Consider the following 24,297-nt stretch of genomic DNA (forward strand, 5'->3'; position numbering starts at 1 on the left):
CCTCAGCCTCCCAAGTAGCTGAGACTACAGGCGCCCGCCACCACGCCCGGCTAGTTTTTTGTATTTTTAGTAGAGACGGGGTTTCACCATGTTAGCCAGGATAGTCTCGATCTCCTGACCTCGTGATCCACCCGCCTCGGCCTCCCAAAGTGCTGGGATTACAGGCTTGAGCCACCGCGCCCGGCCAACTCACTTTCAAAGGACATAATGACAGCAACCATCAAGAGGGATAATATCTCCAGAAGCCATCTGCTGTGGTGCTTTGTTAGCAGCAGAGATCCCATAGCATTCTTGCTGCTGCAGAAGCACAGGCTGAGGCCTTTCAGTTGAGGAAAAGCCGCCTGTTGCTTTAAATTGTTAAGTGGGACCTAGAAGATGCTTGGAGCCAGTTCTGATTGAGATTTGCCAAATCCCCAGGCTCAGCTTGTCTGCTTTCTGCTGGTAAACAGGTTTCTATTGTCTACGACTGTCTGAAGCAGGGGAGAAATCCTCCATGGCCTGCGGAGATGGATGATAAAACTCACATGGGTGCCCCACTGGCTCATTGACTCATCCTGGAATGATCGGAAGGCCGGAAGGCTGGCACATGTTCTTGGACTCAAACGTCAGTTTCCTATATTGCCATATACAAACAATTCCAGAGCGAGAGAACTTTTATAGAAGACGTGTTGAAAGTGGCTGAGAAGACCATCAGCAGGGAGCTCCTAGATGCCTGCAATTGTGCAATCTGTGAGTCATCCTGTTGGCCTCCTGCTGTGTTTCTCCAGCTGGGCTCATAGCCTCTAAGGGATGAGGCCTGTCACAACTACCTGAGCGGGGCTATGATGCACCTTTCTGGCATGTCATTTTTATGCAAAAATTTATGGAGGGGAAAGTCATCTTTTTTTTTTTTTTTTTTTGAGACGGAGTCTCGCTCTATCGCCAGGCTGGAGTGCAGTGCCGCAATCTTGGCTCACTGCAACCTCCACCTCCCAGGTTCAAGTGATTCTCCTGCTTCACCCTCCTGAGTAGCTGGGACTACAGGCACGTGCCACCACACTCAGCTAATTTTTGTATTTTTAGTAGAGACGGGGTTTCACCATGTTGGCCAGAATGGTCTTGATCTCTTGACCTTGTGATCTGTCTGCCTCGGGCTCCCAAAGTGCTCGGATTACAGGCGTGAGCCACTGCACCTGGCCTGAAAGTCGTCAGTTTTATATTAAACTATCACTGCTATGTTATGAGGGGAGTAGAAACCTTTTATTTATTTTGTATAAATTTAGGGGGTACAAGTGCAGTTTTGTTCCATGGGTATACTGAATAGTGGTGAAGTCTGGGCTTTCGGTATAACCATCACCTGAATAGTGTACATTGCACCCATTAAGTAACTTCTCATGCCTCACTCCCCTTCCACCTTCACACCCTTCTGAGTCTTCCATGTCTATTATTCCACTCTGCATGTCCATGTGTACATATTATTTAGCTCCCACTTATAATGAGAACATTCAGTATTTGACTTTCTAAAAATTCTGAAGCATTTATAAGGCTTCAAAAGAAAAGATTTCAAAAAAAATTATTGTAGTACACAGCTTCAAACTGTGTTCTGAGACCCCCTAGGGGGCCACTGGGGTACTTTGGTCTAGGGAAAAGGTTTAAAACTCTGACTTACAGGACTGCACGCTGACACTAACTGAAACTATCTTTGGGTCTGTATCACATCCAATCTTGTCTAGACACATTCACCCAATTTCTTCATGAAGAAAGATTTTTTTTGTTTTGTTTTGTTTTGTTTTTTATTTTTTTATAAAAGGTGGCTGGAGAGGTGGGTCTTTTTCATCCTGTACACCCAGCTGGCCACTGGGGCCTCCTCTGCCCCACCTGGATCCCACCTGGCCTCCCTTCCCTTCCCACTCCCTGGGCACCTCCACTGCAGTACCTGGTGGCTGTCTCCTGACCTCAGAAGGCTCAACTCTTGCAACATGCCTGCCACTGGGCTCCCAGGCACACATTTCCTACCGACGAGGTGGTGCCAGGACACACTAGGGGACCAAAGACACAGCTCCCTGCCCTGGCACAGCTTGCAGTCCCTGGTTGACAGTGGGAAACAGACCTTCACCCCAAAACGACACCCATAGCTGGAGAGTTAAACATCTGATGATGACCCTGAAGGAAAAATTAAGGCCACATTTTTTCAGGGGTCCCAGTTTAATTGGGATAGGGAAATGGAGGGGTGCTTCTCTAAGGCAGTCTTGTTTCAGGTAGTCCTGAAAGGTGAATAGAAGCTGGTAGGTGGAGGACAGATGCAGGGATGACTCGACGGGCTGCAGTGGGATTGGATGGGCACCTTCTAAAGGCTTTGGCTGGAAAATTCGGATCAAATAATCCAAACTGGTTCCTACCAGGGCCTGGAATAGGCCACTGGGCTTTAGAACAAGACGCCTCCAGTGGGCACTGTGGTTGTAAGATGGCAAGGAGCCCATCACAGTTTCCTTCCCTAAGAGGTGGCACCGAGGAGGCCATGCTGCATCTGGAGAGTATCTGCTTAGGGCTGCCAGCAGTCAGGATAGGCACTGGACAGCTGCCCAGGATGCAGAGGAGAAAATAAACTTCCTCCTGGAGACTGAGAAGGGACAGAAACCAGATGTTGGTGGAGGGCTCAGGACCTGCCTGGGTGATTCACTCAGGCTTCACTACTTGCTCCTCCTGCCTGGGCCTCTGGCTGTCCCCAGTCACACAGAGTGACCTGCCTGCCCCAAGGTTCTTACAGGGCTGCCAGCGAAATCTGAAATTCAGATAAACCACCAGTAATTCCTGAGTCTGTCCCAAATATTGCAGGAGGTATACTTATGCTAAGAAATTATTCACTGTTGGCCGGATGCGGTGGCTCACACCTGAATCCCAGCACTTCGGGAGGCTGAGGCGGGTGGATCATGAGGTCAGGAGTTTGAGACCAGCCTGGCCAACATGGTGAAACCCCGTATCTACTAAAAATACAAAAATAAAATGGGCGTGGTGGCGAGCGCCTGTAATCTCAGCTACTCAGGTTGAGGCAGGAGAATCGCTTGAATCCGGGAGGCAGAGGTTGCAGTGAGCTGACCTCGTGCTACCTGCACTGTAGCCTGCGAGCCAGGGCGAGGCTCTGTCTCAAAAAAAACAAACAAAAAGAAATTATTCATTGTTTATCTGAAATCCAAATTTAATTGGGCATCCTGTGTTGTATGTGGTGACTGTACTCAGCCTACAAACTAGGCCCGAACCCGAGGAAAGGTTTAAGACTCCCACTTTTAAGGGACCAGAGGAGGCAAAAGAAGATACAAGCCCAAGACAATGCACTGAATGTTTGTGTCCTCCTCTCCAAATTCCTCTGCTGAAATCCTAACCAAGGTGAGGGTATAAGGAACTGGGGCTTTGGGGAGATGACAAACGTCATGAGGATGGAACGATTCCTGCCCCTGTAAGAGGAGGCCAGGAGCAGCTCGCTCTGTCCCCCAAGTGAGGACACAGCAAGAAGCTGGCCTTGGGCAACCAGGAAGAAGGCCTTTTCCAGATCCCGACCACGCTGCCACCCTGAGTGCAGACTCCCAGGACCACCAGACACCAACGTCGTTTCTAAGCCGCCCAGTGTAAGGTGCCTCGCGACGGCCGCCCGGACGGACGGTCACCCACAGGGATACGGAGGACAGCCTGGGCCCAGTGCAGGCTCGGGAGAGACGGAGGGAGGGACAGCGGCGGGAGACAGGGCTGGGACCGAGCCCCAGCACTGGCTTGGACAGGCGAAGTTTGGGGCGGCCTCCTGTGGCAGGGATTGGGGAGCTTAAGCCAAGGGGCCGAGTAGGCGGTGACTGCTCGCCCCTGCCCGCGCCAGACCCGGAGCGGTCGTCTGCCGAATGGAGCCCCCGATGCGGCCAGCATGGGCCAGGTAACCGGCGCGGAGCCGCAGCCTGGGGAAGCCCCTGCCGCGGGCGTCCCGCCCGGCAGCGCGAGGTCGCCGGGCATCTCTGTTCCCTGGCCAGGAGCCCAACCTAGGGGCGCCGTCCAGCGCCTGCGGGGGCCGGGCTGGGCCGGGGGGAAGGGGTCCTCGGGCGTCAGACCCAAGCCCGGCCCACACCGTCCACGAGGTGCAGGGGCGCGGTCCCAGGCTGGGCGGCCCTAGCCCTGAAGGGATTTGGCCGCGCTGGCTCAGCCTGGCGCCTGGCGCCTGGCGGGCGCCCCTTGGGAGTCCTGAGGGGCACGTCCCCTCAGGACTCCGCGGGTACCGCTGTCTCCGCCCAACCCCCCCTTCAAGAGCACCGGCGCACCGTGGCAGTCACGCTGGTCGCCCCTAACCTTCCAGGCGAACAGCACCCGGATCTCCCTCAGGCGAAGGGCGTTCGCGTCGGGGAAGCTGCGCCCGCCTCCACCCACCGCGAGCCCGAGCCCGGGCAGCTCCAGACCTGGGGGGCTGGTGGGCACTGCCTTCACCCGGATTGACTGCGCCAGGGACTACAAGCTGGGCCAGCGCAGGGACCTTTGTCTTTGGTCCCCACCTGACTCCGTTTTGGCCAATGGGATGGGGCTGGAGGCGGGCGCCGGGCAAGGCCTGCCAGCGGCGCGCCAGGGAGTTCTGACAGGCGCCGGCCCGTGCTTCCGCTGCCCTCAGAGAAAGAAACGCACCCACGCGCTCGCTGCAGGCTGACCGCGCGCTGAGGCCTGGGGCGCCAACTGGTTTCTAACCTTTATCAGATGGGAATCACGTGCTTGTTTTTCTTTCTTTGAGGCAGGGCCGGGCTCTGTTGCCCAGGCGAGAATGCAGTGGCGCAATGACAGCTCACTACAGCTTCGACCTCCCGGGTTCAAGTGATTCTTCCGCCTCAGAGTCCCAAGTAACTGGGACCACAGGCACGCGCCACCATGCCCGGCTCATTTTTAGTTTTTTGTGGAGATGCAGTCTCTTTTTGTTGCCCAGGGTCATCTTGAACTCCTGCTCAAGCCATCCCCCGTGTTGGCCTCCCAAAGCGCTGGGAAGCCACCACGCCCGGCCTCGTTTTTCAAATAAGAGATCACAGCAAGTGCTCTTCCTTCTCCAGGACAGGTGGCCAATGGTGGAGCATTGAGCGGTGACTAGGAGTGCAGGCTTTGGTGCCAGATCACTTGGGTTTAAATCCTTGCTTTGCCTTCTCCAAGCTGAGCTGTTTTAGGCAAATTATTGAGCCTTTCTGTGCCTCAGTTTCCTGGTCTATAAAATGGTCTAGCAATGACCTAATTCACTGGTGCTGCAATCCCTTCTAAGGGAGGAGACCACCCCTCATATTGTCTTATGCCCAATTTCTGCCTCCAAAGAAAGAAGTAAAAACTAAAAGGCAGAAATGAAATCCACAGGCAGACAGCCTGGCGCCACACCCTGGGCCTGATAGTTAAAGATCGACCCCTGACCTGATCGGTTATGTTATCCAGAGTACAGACACTATAGTAAAACACTATGAAAATCCCTGTCCTGTTCTCTTCCGTTCTAATTACCGGAGCATGCAGCCCCTAGTCACGTACCCCTGCTTGGTCAATCAATCACAACCCTCTCACGCGGACCCCCTTAGATGTGTGAGCCTTTAAAAGGGACAGGAATTGCTCACTCAGCAGCTCGGTTGTTGGGAGACATGTCTTGCCAAAGCTCATGGCCGAATAAAGCCCTTCCTTCTTTAACTCGGTGTCTGAGGGATTTTGTCTGCTGCTTGTCCTGCTACACTTCAACTCAGGGGCTGGCTCAGACCCATGCTCCTGCTGGGCTTCCAGCTGCAGTAGCACAAAGCTGCAATCCCCAGGAAGGCTGACTTGTTTGGGAGAAGCCTGATTCCCATCCCAGGACACGTATCAGCCTGCAGCCCATCCCGCTTACCACTGCCTTTGGAGGGAGACAGCTCTGGGCTGCAAGAGTCTTGGCCTGTTTTTAAGCAGGCAGCCGTAGTCAGTGCCGTGTGACCTCCCCCCCAACCCCAGCTGACAGCCAGGGCAGCCGACCGCTGACTGGTTACCCGTAAGGCAATCCCATATGAAAATCAGTGCCTGCTCAGGCAGAATGGGGAGACCTAACGCAGGCTGATCTGATTCTTCAGCTTGTGTGATGGTTAACTTTATGTGTCAACTTCACTGGGCCAAGGGATGCCCACATAGCTGGTTGAACAGTGTTTCTGAGGTGGCTGTAGGGTGTTTCTGGAAGAGATTAGAATTTGAGTTGGTGAAGTGAATCAAGCAGATACTCTCCTCGATGTCAGTGGGCATCACCCAATCCACTGAAGGCTTGAATATAAACAAAAGGTGGAGGAAGATTGAATTCTTTAGGCCTTTGAACACCACCACTGGCCTTCCTGGGTCTCCACTTGGACACAGCAGATTGTGCGACTTCTCAGCCTCCAGTCACATGAGGCAGTTCTGTATAATAAATCTCATTCCCTATCTGTCCACCTGTCTACCTATCTATAGATCTATCTATCTATCTATCTATCATCTATCATCTACCTATAGGGTCTGTTTCTCTGGAGAACCTTGACTAACACAGCTTGGTAACTACAGAAAATACAGAAAGATTCCATGGATTGTTAACAGAAGGAGAAAGAAAGAAGAGATGACTTTGGCAGGCAGAATAATGGTCCCCAGAGATGTCCACTCCTGAGTCCCTGGAACCTGTAAATGTGTTACCTTACATAGCAGAAGGGACTCTGCAGATGTGATTAAGGTTAGAGACCTTGCAATAGAGAGAACAGCCTGGATTCTCCAGGTAGGCCCAATCTACTTACATGAGTCCTTAAAATCAGATTGCCTTTCCCAGTGGCAGAGAACCAGGGGAGATGTGACTGGAAGAACAGCCACAGAGGCAACGCTGCTGGCTTTGAAGACGCAAGAAGGGGCCACAAGCTAAGGAATGCGGGTGGCCCTTGGAGGCTGGGAATGGTGAGAAGGTGGATTCTCTTCTAGAGCCTCCAGGAAGGAAGCAGCGCTGTGACACCTTGATTTTAACGCAGTGAGGCTATGCTGCCCTTCTGAACCCCAGGACTGTGAGATACCAGTTCCTGTTGTTTTAAGCCACTGAGTTTGTGGTAAATTGTTACAGCAGCCACAGGAAGCGAATACAATGATAAACAGTGAGCAGTCATGACCCAGCCCCAGGGAATCACAAAATGAGGGTTGCCCCAAAAGACCTTTGAGGAGAGTTGCCTAAGAAGGTAGGATCTGAAGTCGATGCAAAAGGTGGAAATTCTCCTGTGTCAGTTGCCATCAAGATACCATCTGGAACATCTAAAAATCCTCTGAAATGGCCCCAACACAGTCAAGTTTTCCTCCAGAGATGGGCCGAGCATTAGATGAAATAGTTGGCTGGCAGTTAAGGTCCATACTGTATCCAAACAAGCAAGCAAGCAAAGAAAGCTTTAAATACTGAAACTGCACTCAGCATCACAGGATACTCACACCATGAGGGACCCATAGGAGCTGAGGCTGTAGACAGGACCAGCTACATGGTTCTTGCTTGCTCGGGGGCACATGATTATTGGCTACAATGGCAGGTGGCAACAGACACATCCTGCTTTTTAACAGCTGGGCGCAGTGGCTCACACTTGCAATCTCAGCACTTTGGGAGACTGGGGTGGGAGGATCACTTGGGGCCAGAAGTTTGAGGCCAGCCTGGGCAACAAAGCAAGAGCCCTCTCTCTACAAAAAGTAAAAATAAAAAAAGTCAGCTAGGTGTGATGGTGTGCATCTGTAGTCCTAGCTACTTGGGAGGCTTAGGTGGGAGGATCCCTTGATCCCAGGAGTTCAATGTTCTAGTTTGCTAGGATCATGCCACCACACTCCAGCATGCGCAACAGAGTGAGATTGTCTCAAAGAATTTTTTTTTTAAACTTATTTTTTCTTTCAACCACAGGTGGTCAAATGTGTGGGAGTGAAATGTGAGTTCGAAATGCCTTCCCAGGACTCAGTATGGCTCATTTCCCTCCTTGCCATGAGCTGCATGTCCCCATGATTCCAGGCAGCCCGCCTGGATATCTGTTCCTGGCTATCGGAAGAGCCCGGTGAAGTCCTCCTGCCCCTGAGAAGATCGAAGACTCTGAAGTGGTCAAGGTTCCTTCTCCAGCCAGATGTGTTTTCTAGGATTAGACCTTTCAAATGGTGGCCAGGCCTTCTGAGGTCACATGCAGCAATAAAAGCAAGCTGCGGCTAACTTTTCCCATGTTCCATTTTCTGTTTTGCTATTTTTCTGATATGAGGGTAACGATCTGTTTTAAAGGGTGATATAAATAGTAACCCAGATGGACATATGGGAGGGGTGACTGGGCCGGCCCTTTGGCCAACACTGCAAGATGTCCAGGCCAAATCTTTTTACAGCATATTTTTATAATCTAGAAAAATCTTGGTGAGGTTTTAGTAGGGCAGGTGAGTCAAGTTATAATGTATCAATTTAATGAGTTTGGAAGGCTCAGAGATTCTGCTTGGAAATGTATTGTGTCCATACCACAAGTGATATTAGCAAAGAAAGAAGGAAAAATGACAAAGGTCTTAGAATGGCCAGCTTTTGAGTTTCCCCCCAGGGGTCTTTCTCATTTGCAATTCTGGGATTTTCACCATCAAGCTGGAAAAGGCTGGAAACAATTGTTGGCAAGATTGTACTGCAGCTCTGAAACCAGGCTGGATGCGGAGCTGTTTATTCCTTTTGAGTTCAATGAAGAATTCCAAGTCAGAATGAGGGTGAGTGGGAGCTGGATATTTCCAGTAATTAATCAAAAATTATCTATTTAGCAACTGTTACACATTAGGCTGTAGCATTTTGAGCCAGTAAACACACAGCTCTGCTTCCAAGGAGCTCAGAGTGCAGGATGTAAACGCACAGCCTAAGAATCCAAGCCCTTCTGGCTCAGGGAAGGAAGAGCCAGCTGTGGGCCAAGGGGACACATGGTAGGCAGGTCCCCGTAGGCTCCTGGGCAGCAGAGACCACTGCCACAGACAGTGCAACAACAGACGCCTCAGGGGGCACATTGGGAGCCTCTCACCTGACACCTCATTTAATACGATCACTTTTTGGGATGTTTTCTCTCTGTCACCATATGAGGAATCTAGGCTAGAGAGGCGGAGGAAGAGGCCCTGGGGCTTCAGTGCAACTAAGTGGCCTGATGCCAGGGACCTGTAAAGTGTGTGTACTCAGACAGCCTAGGCTCGAAATGTCCACAGATGATGCTTTATTTTTGTAGTGGTCCAAGCCACAGGATGGGAACCTCCCTAATGGGGCCCAAACAGCGGCAAATACGGAAGAGATCATCCCATGTGCTAAAACATTGGCCCTCCATAAAATGCATGTGTGTGCATGCATGTGTGCGTGCGTTCACATATGCCTGCATATGCATGTGTCAACCACTGAGTAGCTGAAGACAGCTGCAGATGATCAGATGTTGGACAAACAAGACACGGTATCTCCTGGACACAGCTTCTCTTGTCACCTGACAGCCTGAGAGGGAAGTGAGCTGTGGCTGCTATCCTGGCTAGGTGGTAAGTGATGATCCCTTATCCGAGCCTGTGCTGTCTGAGAAGATGCAGAGGCCCTAGGGAGAAAAAGGCTGGGACAGTGTGGCTTCCTTGGCAGTAAGAAGTGAAAATTTCAGGACAGGCAACCTCACTGCCCTGAAACACCACCTGCATTTTTTTTTTCAAATTTGATACAGGGTCTCCCTCTGTCACCCAAGTGGGAGTGCAGTGGTGCAATCATAGCTCAACCTCCTGGGCTTGAGCAATCCTTCCATCTCAGCCTCCCAAGTAGATGGGGCTACAGGCATGTGCCACCAGGCCTGGCTAATTTTTTTTTTTTTTTTTTTTTTGAGACGGAGTCTTATTCTGTCAGCCAGGCCTGGGTGCAACGTCGCAATCTCGGCTCACTGCAACCTCCACCTCCTAGGTTCAAGCGATTCTCCCTGCCTCAGCTTTTCGAGTAGCTGGGATCACAGGCCCCTGCCACCACACCTAGCTAATTTTTGTATTTTTAGTAGAGACGGGGTTTTGCCATGTTGGCCTGGCTGGTCTCAAACTTCTGACCTCAGGTGATCCACCTGCGTTGGCCTCCCAAAGTGCTGGGATTACAGGCGTGAGCCACCGCACTCACACTTGGCTAATCTTTAAAAAAATTTTCTTGTAGAGATAGGGTCTTGCCATGTTGCCCAGGCTGATCTTGAATTCCTGGCTGAAGCAGTCCTCCTGCCTCGGCCTCACAAAATGCTACAATTACAGGCATTTTGAGCCACCATGTGTTATTTCTATGGACAGGATATGCCATTCATCTTCTACATGCATGTCTATTGGCAAGTAAAATGGTAGTCAGGGAACCTCCTTGAGTTACAAAAATAAGTTGTACATGGCCTTTCTTTCATGCGATGTTTCCTTCCTTCTTGTTAGCCTAAAGGGATCAGGATACAGACCAGAATGACTGAGTTTGGCTAAAGTAATCGGCAACTTGGGCTCCCATTGGAGAGGGGCTGGTATGGCCCCAGTGTGGAGAGAGGGAAACCACAACACCATCCAGCATAGAAACTGCTTTGAGCAGAGCTGGTTCTAGATCATTTACATGTAATCACTCAGAGCCAATCACAGTTAAACACTGACTCCAGGTATCCCAAGACCACAACTACCTTCCCACACAAAACCCTGGAGTAATTTCAGCTTAAACCCAACAACCAACAACTCAAACTACTTGGGATATTACTTTCCCCCACTTTAATAGCAGGTAAAGTAGAAGCACAGGAAGAAAGAAAAATGCATTGGTTATGTCAACAAAACACAGGTGCGTGAAGCAGCCCAAGTAATAACTTTCGGGTTGAATTGGTTCTGACTGTGCCTCAAGTTTCACTTAAAAACAAAGGCGCGGGTGGTATAATGACCGTTGCCAAGCAGCTTCTCAGGAGCTCCCACAGGCTGCCTGCCCTGGGGCCACCAGGGAGATCCCCACCCCACTCAGTGGTTCTCCATGCAGCTGTGCATTGGAGTCGCCTAGAGAACTTTCGAAACATGTAGACTGCATCTCTGGTCCCATTCCAGACATTCTCAGTCAACCAACTGGGGCAACCAGTAATGTTTTCAAAACAGTGCCCTGAAGATTCTGATAAAGAGCTGCAGCTGGGATCCACTAACAGAGCCAGGGCAGAGTCTCTTGTCCCCAGGTCAGTGCTGGCTTGATACTCAGGGATCCACTGACCTGCAGAGCCCAGCTGCCACCTCTGCAAAGGTCTGGTTTGGAGGAGGGGACCGAGCTCCTATCCTTTCCAGGTACAGGAAGGGGCTGAACCTGCAGCCCCCGGGGTGTCCAATCTTTTGGCTTCCCTGGGCCACACTGGAAGAACTGTCTTGGGTCCCACATAAAATACACTAATACTAATGATAGCTGATGAGCTAAAAGAAATCGCAAAAAAATCTCACAAAAAGATTACGTATTTGTAGGCCGGGCATGGTGGCTCATGCCTGTAATCCCAGCACTTTGGGAGGCCAAGGCAGGTGAATGACCTAAGGTCAGGAGTTCAAGACGAGCCTGGCTAACATGGTGAAACCCCATTTCTACTAAAAATACAAAACATTAGCCACGCGTGGTGGCACACGCCTGTAATCCCAGCTCCTTGGGAGGCTGAGGCAGGAGAATTGCTTGAACTGAGAGGCAGAGGTAGGAGAATCGCTTGAACTCAGAAGGCGGAGGTTGCAGTGAGCCGAGATTGCGCCACTGTACTCCAGCCTGGGTGAAAGAGTGAAACTCAGTCTCCGGAAAAAAAAAAAAAAAAAAGGTTACATATTTGTGTCGGGCTGCATTCAAGCCACCCTGGGATGCATGTGGCCTGCGAGCCATGGGTTGGACAAGCTTGCTCTAGAACCTGGCTCTGAACCAGTAGCTCAGATCAGCAATCAAGAGATGTACTTTGAATAGTAATGTCAGTCACTGTCATTCTCGGTCACTCACTGGATGGATGATCCTTTGTCAGAGGAGCACTAACAGGCTCTTTTGCACTTAAAACAGCAAGGGATGGGCATTACCCATTTCCCTCAACCACCTGTATGAGCCGCGCCCTCACTCACTGTGTAGTCCACACTGATCTGCCCAGAAGAACACCGCAGAGCCACCAGATGGGCACCTGGGCTGGACCCAGCACTTCTGAGGGACTGGGGCGGCTCTGGGGAGGGCTCTGCTGCCACTTGAGGTAACCAGTAGGGTGCCAGGGGCAGCTGCATTCCTTTTTGTTAATTAAAAACGGGCCTTCCCTCACACCCTTAAGGGCTTCTTTTTCCCATGCTGATGTAAGAGGCCTGGGAAAGCACTACAGGCCAAGTCAGTCCAGAGCCGAAATACTGTCGGGATTTGCTGTCAGCCCAGGGTCCCCAGAGGCACACACCCTCAGCCTGCTCAACCCTGCAAAGCAGGCACAGGCCATTCCCACAAACGTGACCTCCTGTCAAGTTCTGTGGGGGACAAGCCTGTGTGGGTGTGAATGGGAGTGTGAAAGAATCGGAGGTCAAAGGCGTGGGCCACGAGGACCGTGGTTTCCCTAGCATGAAAGAGGCCGGCTGCTCCACAGCACGGAGACTACGGTGGCAAAGGTGTGGGGCGCCTCCCAGGGACTCCAGCAAAGCAGCCAGGGGTTCCCTTGCATTATCACAGGCTTTCCTTTTGCTACAATGAATCAAATAAGGGACTATGAGAGCTAAAAATGTAATCAAGTTCTAGGTGTTAACATTGTTACCCAGAATTCTCATCTTTCCCCAAACGCAGGGCCCACGTGTTTCCAGGTTGTCCTGAAGCAGATGTTTGCTTTTGTGTGTTTTTTTTGGATAAAACAAGCACAAGGTTCCCAAGAGCAAAGTTTTGTTGTTATTGTTGTTGCTGTTTTTTTAGAGACACAGTCTCGCTCTGTTGCTCTGTAGCCCAGGCTGGAGGGCAGTGGCTCAATCATAGTTCACTGTGCCTCCAACTCCTGGACACAAGCAGTCCTCCTGCCTTGGCTTCCTAAAGTGCTGAGACTACAGGTGTGAGCGCTACCACACTCAGCCAAGGGCAAAGTTTTTATAAAGGCAAAAGCCAGGGTATTTTTAGCAAAAAAAGGAGACTAATTTGGAGGTGCTGTTTCACTGAATCTCTGTGCGGATGATGTGTTCGTTCACCCAATGTAATTAGCAAAACAAGCCTGGCGGTGGGGTCTTGGTCTGGAAGGAGGGAGGCTGCCCTCTTTAGAAGCGTTCCACGGGAGAGCAAAGCACCCCAATTTATACTCCAGCTGTGTTTGCATTTGAGACAGGAACACGGTGGGACCCACTCTGTTTCTTATTTGGGTGTTGGTCCACTAGGATTGAGCCTGCCTTTGAAGTTCCTCTAGCTGGGTGGTGGGCAGAGCAGGGTCAGTGGACAGTAATCAGGTGCTTCCAGGACAAATTGCAGTAGGTGGCAGTGGTGGCTGCTCCGGGCCCTCAGGGGTTACGTCCCAAAGTACCTGTAGATTTGGGCCACATACTGCATCACACTCTGCCAGTCAGGCTGGTCTGTGTTCAGCATCTTGCTGTGAGCAGGGGAAGGGGATGGAGGACAGAGCACAAGGCAGGACATCACAGATCCCTTCCCCTCAGAGACTTCAATCCAGGTTAGAGCTTACGCTGCCTGGAAACCCTCCACCTACACAGATGGGATGTGAAGACCAGCACAGGTGGAGCTGAATGTGATGAGTTAAAAGAAAAGACCTTTTCTCCCACTTATTCAGGAGATACTATCCCTTTCCAAAAATCGAAGACATGACCTCCCGCCACTTTCATCTTTTAACCGTATGACAGCATTTTAAAAAGTTTTAAAAAGAAAACTCAGGCATGGTAGCACACACCTGTAGTTCCAGCTACTTGTGAGGCTGAGGTTGGAGGACTGGTTGAGCCCGGGAGGTTGAGGCTGCAGTGAGCCGTGATTCTGTTACTGCACACTAGCCTGGGTGCTCTGGGTGACAAGGGCAAGTCTCAAAAAAAAAAAAGAAAGAAAAAGAAAAAAAGAAAAAAGAAAAATAAAAACTCACCCATAATTTAACGATTAAGATGATTTCCAAATTACATTTGGAAATTACAAATGTTTCAAAATTACATTTGAATCCACATTTCTAATTCCCCAGGCTCCCAGCATAGTGCATACGCTATTATGTGGGCTGAGCATTTCACACCCGGGTCCCCGTGCTGCTGTGCTGTTCTGTGGGCTGCCATTCTAGTGGATGCGCACTGACCAGGGAAACTGCTGTCCATGAGGAACATGGCGTGCAGTGTATGCTCACCTCGTCAGCACCACAGACTTTGCGATCAGCATCTTTGTGCAGTATTGTTTTCTTCTGTTGAACTAGTCCCTCAAGATAAATTACTAAGAGTAGGATTATCATGAATCTTGAACCAATTTCGAATGCAACCATTTATTTTACCAGCATTGTTACCATTTAATGTGTTTTTTTTTGTTGTTGTTGTTAGTTTGGTGATTTTTTGCTTATTTTTAGTTTTTGCTAATTAGTGGTTTTTACTGGTTGATTTATTTTTGTTCATTTTGCAAGTAAGCTTGTATTCAGCATGTGTAAGGTCCAGCCCAGAAAGGGAGGGGCAAGGGCATCCTGTCAGGCACTCAGTCAAGCTTTTCTGAAATTTGTGTCACTGGACATATTTAATAATGAACTTTGGGGTTGAATTTGGATTCCTGTGTGGTTACAAGAGAAGAGCAGGAAAGGCCCTGATGTAAAGCCAGAAGCAGAGATGCCATGGAAAAGTAAGGCTGAACTTTGCACACTGGTCCCCTGATTCAATATCTGAGCAGTCTTCATCTATTCTGCTTCCTGGTGATGCTAAAAATTTATCAGCATATCATTAGTCATGGGAAAGGTGTGGAAAAGGAGTGAAACATTCCATGCAGATACACCTAGAACAATTTAAAAAAAACAAACTTTCACAGTATACAAGGATAGAAAGTCTCCTTCTACCTACACTGCTCTACTCATAACTACACACAGACTGAAGCCTGGAAAGCTAAAATCCTTACCACGAAGGTTTGCTACATGACTCACAGAAAGCAAGTGATGAAGAATTGGGTATGCTATTTGGGGGACAGATGAGCTCTGGGCAAAGAAGGGATGCCTACAAACCCAAGAGAGATGGCAAGCTTTCCTCTCTACAATGGGAAGGGTGTCTTTAACCTCAGAGAGGACTCAGAAGTCCGGTCAATATTCACAGTTTTACTCAGACTATCTTACATGCTTGAACTTCATAATACTTGAACTAAAAATATTTGATACATTGTTAACATCACGTTTGAGAATTTGTGAAGAAAGATTTTGCACATGTCAGAAGAGAGTATGCTGCATTAGGAATAATCTTATAATGCATGACATTTGTTTGAAATAGTAATTAAAACCTTCCAAAAAACCACCAGACCTATATGACTGTACTTGTGAATTCTATCTAATACTTAAGGAAGAAATTATACCAATTCTACAAAATCTCTTCACAAAATGAAAGAGGATGGAATACTTCCCAACTCATTCTATGATGCCAGCATTACCCTAATATCAAAGCTAGACAGAGACATTATAGGAAAACTATAGGCCAATTTCTCACATGAATACAGACACAAAAACCCTTAAAAAATTAGCAAATTGAATCCATTAATCTATAAAAGTATAATATATCATGATCAAGTGGGGTTCATCCCAGGAATGCAAGGGTGGTTCAACATTTGAAAATCAATGTAGGCCGGGCACGGTGGCTCACGCCTGTAATCCCAGCACTTTGGGAGGCCGAGACAGGCGAATCACGAGGTCAGGAGATCGAGACCATCCTTGCTAACACGGTGACACCCCGTCTCTACTAAAAATACAAAAAAAAAACTAGCCGGGCGTGGTGGCAGCGCCTGTAGTCCCAGCTACTCGGGAGGCTGAGGCAGGAGAATGGCGTGAACCCGGGAGGTGGAGCTTGCAGTGAGCTGAGATCACGCCACTGTACTCCAGCCTGGGCGACAGAGCGAGACTCCGTCTCAAAAAAAAAAAAAAAAAAAGAAAAAAAGAAAATCAATGTAATTCATCATATTAATCAATTAAATGAGAAAAATCATATGATCGTATCAACAGATGAAGAAAAAGCATTACATAAAATTCAACAACCATGACTGTTATTTGTGCTAACTCTCAGCAAACTAGGAATAGAAGAGAACTTTTGCCTAATAAAGGATAGGTGCAGAAAACAACAACTAGCATCATACTTAATAATGAAAGACCTGAACACTTCCCTCACAAAATCAGAACAAGGCCAGGATGTCTTTTCTCATCTGTCCTATTTAACACTGTACTGGAAGTTCTAGCTAATGCAAAAAGGCATGAAAAATAAATGGCACACAAATTGGAAAGGTAGAAATAAAACTGCCTTTATTTGCAGATAACATGATTGTTTATGTAGAAAACCCCAAAGGGTTTACATTGCAGGTTTAGCAAAGTCTTAGAATACAAAGTCAGTATACAAAATTCAATTGTGGCCGGGCGCAGTGGCTCACGCCTGTAATCCTAGCACTTTGGGAGGCTGAGGTGGGTAGATCACAAGGTCAGGAATTAGAGACCAGCCTGGCCAACACAGTGAAACCCCATCTCTACTAAAAATACAAAAATTAGCTGGGCATGGTGGCGCACACCTGTAGTCCCAGCTACTCAGGAGGCTGAGGTAGGAGAATCACTTGAACCCAGGAGGTGGAGGATGTGGTGAGCTGAGATCGCACCACTGCACTCCAACCTGGGCAAGAGATCAAGACTCCCTCTAAAAAAAACAAAAACAACAAAAAACAAAAAAACTGGGCTGGGTGTGGTGGCTCACGCTTGTAATCCCAGCACTTTGGGAGGCTGAGGTGGGCGGATCACAAGGTCAGGAGATCGAGACTATCCTGGCTAACACGGTGAAACCCCACCTCTACTAAAAATACAAAAAAACAGCTGGATGTGGTGGCGTGCACCCCTAGTCCTAGCTATTTGGAGGGTGAGGCAGAAGAATCGCTTGAACCCGCGAGGTGGAGGTTGCAGTGAGCCAGGATTACGCCACTGCACTCCAGCCTGGCAACACAGCGAGACACCGTTTCAAAAGAACAAAACAAAACAACAACAACAAGTCAATTGCTGTCCTGTATACCAGAAATGAGCAATTGGATTTTGTAATAAGAAAAAAAAAGCCATTTACAATTGCACCACCTACCGCCTCCCCCCAGCCCCGAAAAAAAAAAAAAGAACTAAGGTCTAAATCTAACAAAATAGGTGCAGGATCTATATGCAGAAAACTACAAGACACAGATAAAAGAAATCAAATACCTAAATAAAATAAGATATATTCTGTGTTCCTGGACTGGAAGACTGAACACTGTTCAGATGTCAGTTCTTCCCAGTCTGACTTACAGAAACAATACAATCCTAATCAAAATTCTAGCAAACTTTTTTTTCGGTAGATAATGACAAACTGAGTCTAAAATTAAAAAGGCAAAGTACTAGAATAGCCAAAGCATTCTGAAAAGAACAAAGAAGACTAGATTTCAAGATTTTTAATAATGCTGTATTAATCAAGACAGTGTGGTATTGGTAAGAAACAGATTCTTAAATCAATAGAACAAGAGAGAGCTCAGAAATAAAACTACGCAAATATAGCCAACTAATTTTTGACAAAGGTGTACAGAAGGTCAATAGCTAAAGGACGCTCTTTCTAACAAATGGTGTTGAAATAACTGGATGCCCATATGCAACAAGAAAAAAAAAAAACCCAAAACCTGTATTTTATAGTTTGCACAAAAATAAATTAATTCAAAATGGATGATAGACCTCAATGTAAAAAGCAAAAATACAAGCCCGGCATGGTGGCTCACGCCTGTAATTCCAGCACTTTGGGAGGCTGAGGCAGGCAGATCACGAGGGCAGAAGATCAAGACCATCCTGGCTAACAAGGTGAAACCCCATCTCTACTAAAAGTACAAAAATTAGCATGGCATGGTGGCGGGCGCCTATAGTCCCAGCTACTCAGGAGGCTGATTCAAGAGAATGGCATGAACCCAGGAGGCAGAGCTTGCAGTGAGCCGGAACTGCATCACTGCACTCCAGCCTGGGCAACATAGTGAAACTCCCGTCTCAAAAAAAAAAAAAAAAAAAAGCAAAAGTACAAAAGTTCTAGGAAAAAATACAGGTGAAAATCTGTGTGATCTTGGGTTTGGTGATGAGTTTTTAGAGACAACAGTAAAATATCATCAAGAAAGAAAAAAACTGGCTGGGTGCAGTGGCTCATACCTATAATACCCGCACTTTGGGAGGCCAAGGTGGGAGGATCACTTGAGCCCAAGAGTTCAAGACCAGTCTAGGCCACATAGCAAGACCCTGTCTCTATTTTTAACTTAAATAATAATTTTTTTAAAGCTAAAACTTTGTGCTAAGAGAGATTCTGCTGAATGAAAAGACCAGCAGCCACAGACTAGAAGAAAATACCTAAAAATTATATATATGATAAATGACTTGTATTCCAAAATACACAAAAAAAATTCTTAAAATTCAACAGGAAAATAATCAGATAAAAAAATGAGCAAAAGGTCTGAATAGTGACTTGAACAAAGAAGATGGGCTGGGAAAGAACCCTATGAAAAGAGGTTCTGCGTAATGTGAAGTAGGGAAATACCAATTAAAGCCACGAGATACTATGCTACACATATTAGAGTGGCTAAAATCTAAAAAATGACAATACCAAATGCTGATGCAGAGGTGGGGGCAACAGGAACTCTTACTTTTGAACTCTTACTTCTCACAACTAAAACCACCACCAAAAAGTCAAATCATTTATGGAATAACTTTTGTAACGTGGACACAAATTCTTCCAAAAGATATTAATTCACCCAATAATTTTTCAGACAAGAAACTGAAAACCCACAGGGAGATAGCAAGTGAGATGCTAGGGTGGTGACAGGCTGGGAGGCTTGACAGTGGGTGCTGGAGGCGATTTTGAAGCGTAGGTGCATGGGGAGGGTCTCCAGGTAGCATTCAGCCTAGAAGGTGCTTTCTTCTCCCTACATAGTGCTAAAGTAGGCCCTTCTCAGTAAAATTTCCAATTTACATAAAAGGTGAATTTAGCAAAGTTCCCACTATATCTAGATAAAAATACAGCCTAAAGTGGGTAACCACAGAAAATAACATATATTTTTCATTTCAATCTTATATTTTTCATTTTAACTTGAAATATACAACTATACATACTCATTTGCCCATCTAATGATTTGAACCTAGGCCTTTTATCTGAGCATGGTCCAAGGTCGAGGGCTTGATGCCATCTTTCTTGCAAAAGCCAGACCCAAAATGGATAGTCCAAAAGGCCCTAATTTACTTTTTAAAAATTTTCAAGCAGAGCAAAAATTTAAAAACAGTTATGAAGCAAACTGCAGAATCCATCTAGATGTTCATAATTACTTCCAATCTTTTAACAGCTCCTCATTGTGAAACATAAGATACATTCAAAAAATATATAATATAAATTTGTAATTTAATGAGTTATTATAAAGCAAATATTATATATGATCACCTCCCAGATCACAATCTGCATCCCAGAAGCCCCCGTGGGATGGGGCTTCCCATCACAACCTGCCATGACAGGTTGCCAGTACGCCCTTCGGAATCTTCTGCATTGTTCATCTGACAAGGAGAATGCTTCTACTGTGCATCTGAAGCTGATTCTGAACTTCAAGGCTACTGAGGAACTGTAGATCCAGAAGCCAAGTAGCCTTTGTAATGGTATGTCAGCTCTGATATAGGGAAATCATCCTCCCATGTGGTTTGGTGTGGACAGCTATGGGATGGATTAACATGGAGTAAGTATCCAATCCGTGGGATGCTGAAGACAGAACAAATGAGATGGAAGAGAAAAAGGCTCCAGCCAGGATGAAAATGAACTTGGTTTGGAAAATATTGACTGATAAATGGATGAGCAAAATGTGGTTTATCCGTACAATGGGATATTATTCAGCCTTAAAAACGAAGCGGCTGGGCACAGTGGCTCATGCCTGTAATCCCAGCACTTTGGGAGGCTGAGGCAGGTGGATTACCTGAGGTCAGGAGTTTGAGACCAGCCTGGCCAACATGAAGAAATCCTGTCTCTACTAAAAATACAAAAATTCGTCAGACATGATGGCGCAGGCCGGTAATCCCAGGAGGCTGAGGCAGGAGAATCGCTTGAACCTGGAAGGTGGAGGTTGCAGTGAGCCAAGATCGCACCACTGCAGACCAGCCTGGGTGACAGAGCGAGACTCTGTCTCAAAAAAAAAAAAAAAAAAGGAAGGGAATCCTGGTACACGCTAAACCTGGATGAACTTTGAAAACATTATGCTGAGTGAAATAACCCAGTCACAAAAAGACAAATCCTGTATGATTCCACTCAAATGAGGTACTAGAGTAGTCAGATTCACAGAGACAGAAAGTGGAATGGTATGAGGTACTAGAGTAGTCAGATTCACAGAGACAGAAAGTGGAATGGTGACTGCCAGAGGCTGAGGGGAGGGAGAATGGGGAGTTAATGTTTAATGGGTACAGAGTGCCAGTTTGAGAAGATGAAGACTTCTGGAGAGGAAGGTGGTGACAGCTGCACCCACAACATGAATGGACTCAATACCACTGAACTGTAAACTAAAAATTAAGACGGTGACTCTTACGTGTATTTTACCACAATAAAAAACAAACAAGATAAAACTTCTTGCTCTTGGGAGCTCGTGGTCTTGCGGAGGTGGTGGGGGGAGATTTGCCATATGATCAGATAAATTACAATATAATAGGGTATGTGCTCGATTATACCATGAATACATTGTGTTTTAGGAGCCAGAGGCTGGACACAACTGTCACCGTGGTTGAGGGCATGGGCTCTGGAGCCACCTGCCTGGACTTGCCTCTTGCCTATGCTGCTTATGAGCTGTGTGCCTCTGTTTCCCCCTGTACAGTGTATTCATTTTCTAGAACCTCCGTGAGGGTTCAATAAATCTATGCGTGGAAAATGCCTAGAACAGGTAAATAGTAAATAGACATAGTAAATATTATTCTTCATGTAATCAAGCTCAAATTAGCTTTTTTTTTTTTTTTTTTGAGATCGAGTTTTGCTCTTGTTGCCCAGGCTGGAGTGCAATGATACGATCTTGGCTCACCACAAACTCTGCCTCCTGGGTCCAAGTGGTTCTCCTGCCTCAGGCTCCTGAGCAGCTGGGATTACAGGCGTGCACTACCAAGCCCGGCTAATTTTGTATATTTAGTAGAGACGGGGCTTCTTCATGTTGGTCAAGCTGGTCTCGAACTCCTGACCTCAAGTGATCTGCCTGTCTCAGCCTCTCAAAGTGCTGAGCTCAAAGGTGTAAACCACTGTGACCAGCCTCAGATTAGCTATTTAAGTACAGCTCCTCAAGTTTAGACTGCAGAGTAGGTATGGCCATGCCTCAGGAATCGCTTTGTAGTGACCTCCCTAGAGGGCGCCTGCAGCACCCAGTCTGTGTGTGCAGCAGCTGACCTGGTGGGCGTGCTGGCACTCAGTGAGCAACAACCCTCATGGACTAAATGGCCCGGTACAGACATGGCAGCCCTGGGGACACACGTTCTGACCATTTTTACAACAGCAATGTCACATACCCTCCCTCACCAAATTCTTTCTGTGGGGAATTGCTCACACTTGCAATTGGGCCGGCTAAGATGCTTTCCTTACATGGTGGCTGAGGAGGAACACTTTCTAAGATCTGGGGGACACTGCAGAACTTCACTATTAAAGATTGCATCCTCTCACACCAGTCAGAATGGCTACTGATAAAAAGTCAGGCTGGGCACTGTGGCTCACACCTGTAATCTCAGTACTTTAAGGGGCCGAGGTGGGAGGATTGCTTGATCCCAGGAGTTCAATACCAGCCTAGGCAACATGGTGAGAATTCATCACTACAGTTTTTTTGTTTAAAATTAGCTGGGCATGGGGGCACATGCCTGTAGTCTCAGCTACTTGGGACGCTGAGGTGGGAGGATCACTTAGGCCTGGGAGGTCAAAGCTGCATGAGCTATCATCATATCACTGTGCTTCAGCCTGGGTGACAGGGCAAGACGCTGTGTCAAAAAAACAAAAATAAAAAGTCAAAATATAACACATGCTGGCGAGGTTGAGGAGAAAAGGGAATGCTTATACCCTATTGGTGGGGATGTAAATTAGTACAGCTACTGTGGAAAGTGATTTGGAGATTTCTCAAAGAAATCAGAACTACCATTCAACCCAGAAACCCCATTACTGGGTATATATCCAACAGAAAATAAATCATTCTACCAAAAAGACATATGCACATGTATGTTCATTGCAGCACTACTCACAATAGCAAAGACACAGAATCAACCTAGGTGTCCATCAATGGTGGACTGGATAAAGAAAACGTGGTTGGCCAGGCGCAGTGGCTCATGCCTGTAATACCAACACTTTGGGAGGCCGAGGCAAGCGGATCACGAGGTCAAGAGATCAAGACCATCCTGGCCAACATGGTGAAAGCCCGTCTCAACTAAAAATACAAAAATTAGCTGGGCATGGTGGTACATACCTGTAACCCCAGCTACTTGGGAGGCTGAGGCAAAAGAATCGCTTGAACCAGGGAGTCAGAGGTTGCAGTGAAAAAAAAGAAAATGTGGTACATAAACATCATGGAATACTACACAGCCATAAAAAAGAATGAACTCATGTCCTCTGCAGCAACATGGATGCAGCTGGAGGCCATAATTCTAAGCTAACTTACGCAGAAACAGAAAACCAAATATTGCATGTTTTCACTTAGAAGAGGAAGCTAAACACTGGGTAGTCATGGACATAAAGATGGGGACAACAGACATTGGGGACTACAAGAGCGGGAATGGAAGAAGGGAGGTAAGGGTTGAAAAACAACTGGGTGCTATACTCACTACCTGGGTAAGAGGATCAATCAGGCCCCAAACCTCAGCAGCATGCCATATACCCATGTAACAAACCTGCACATGTACTCCCGGAATCTCAAGTAAAAGTTGACATTATAAAAATAAGTAAATAAAGATCTCATCCTTGCTAATATGTTATACCCAGAAACTTCTATTTACTTGAATACATACATATAAGAACATTTTCCCTGCATAATCTAACTACAGAACTTAATGGAAGATTTATGGATTATTACTGCTGTCACTTCTGACTGGGTGTAGTCTAAAAGTGTCATGTATAATTCAATATATTATTTCCTTTTTTTTTTTTTTTTTTTTTTTTTGAGACAGAGTCTTGCTCTGTCACCCAGGCCGGAGCACAGTGGCGCTATCTTAGCACACTGCAAACCTCCACCTCCCAGGTTCAAATTATTCTCCTGCCTCAGCCTCCCAAGTAGCTGGGATTACAGGCATGTGCCACCATGCTTGGCTAATTTTTGTATTTTTAGTAGAGATGGGGTTTCACCATGTTGGCCAGGCTAGTCTCAAGACTCCTGACCTCAAGTGATCTGCCTGCCTTAGCCTCCCAAAACGCTGGGATTACAGGCGTGAGCTACTGTGCCCAGCCTATATTATTTTTCAATCTACATCACAGTATTGAAAAACAAATGTAAGAATGTAGGACATTTCTATGTCCTACATGTGAGGAGTCAGCAGCTCCTCACAGACCATCCATACAAATAAATCCCTGGCTCTGACAATTAGGATAGGAACATAATCTCATTCTCTTCCCAGCTAACTTCTATAGTGCATTAGGCAAAAATTAAGACAAAGATAATAAATTCAAAAAGCAAGGCCAGGGGACAAAGATAATAAATTCAAAAAGCAAAGCCGGGGGCAGTGGCTCACGCCTGTAATCCCAGAATTTTGGGAGGCTGAGGCGGGTGGATCGAGGTCAGGAGTTCGAGACCAGCCTGGCCAACATGGTGAAACCCCATCTCCACTAAAAATACAAAAATTAGCCATGTGTGGTGGTGGGTGCCTGCAATCCCAGCTACTCAGGACTTTGAGACTCTGTCTCAAAAAAAAAAAAAAAAAAAAAAAAGAGAGTGGGAGATTAAGAAAGTATAAAACCCAGCTACCCGGGAGGCTGAGGCAGGAGAACTGCTCTAAACTGGAAGGCGGAGGTTGCAGTGAGCCGAGATCACGCCATTGCACTTCAGCCTGGGCAAAAAAGCAAAATGCCATCTTAAAATAAATAAATAAAAATAAAAAGCAAATTATTAATTAAAACACTCCAAAGAAAAATATCTTCTGCATAGAATATAATCTTCCAACAACGTCTCATTGTATCTTTATCCTTACCTGATCTCTCTGTTGGTAC

This window comes from Macaca mulatta, chromosome 16, assembly GCF_049350105.2.
Source record: "Macaca mulatta isolate MMU2019108-1 chromosome 16, T2T-MMU8v2.0, whole genome shotgun sequence".
In the NCBI taxonomy this organism is placed as follows: domain Eukaryota; kingdom Metazoa; phylum Chordata; class Mammalia; order Primates; family Cercopithecidae; genus Macaca; species Macaca mulatta.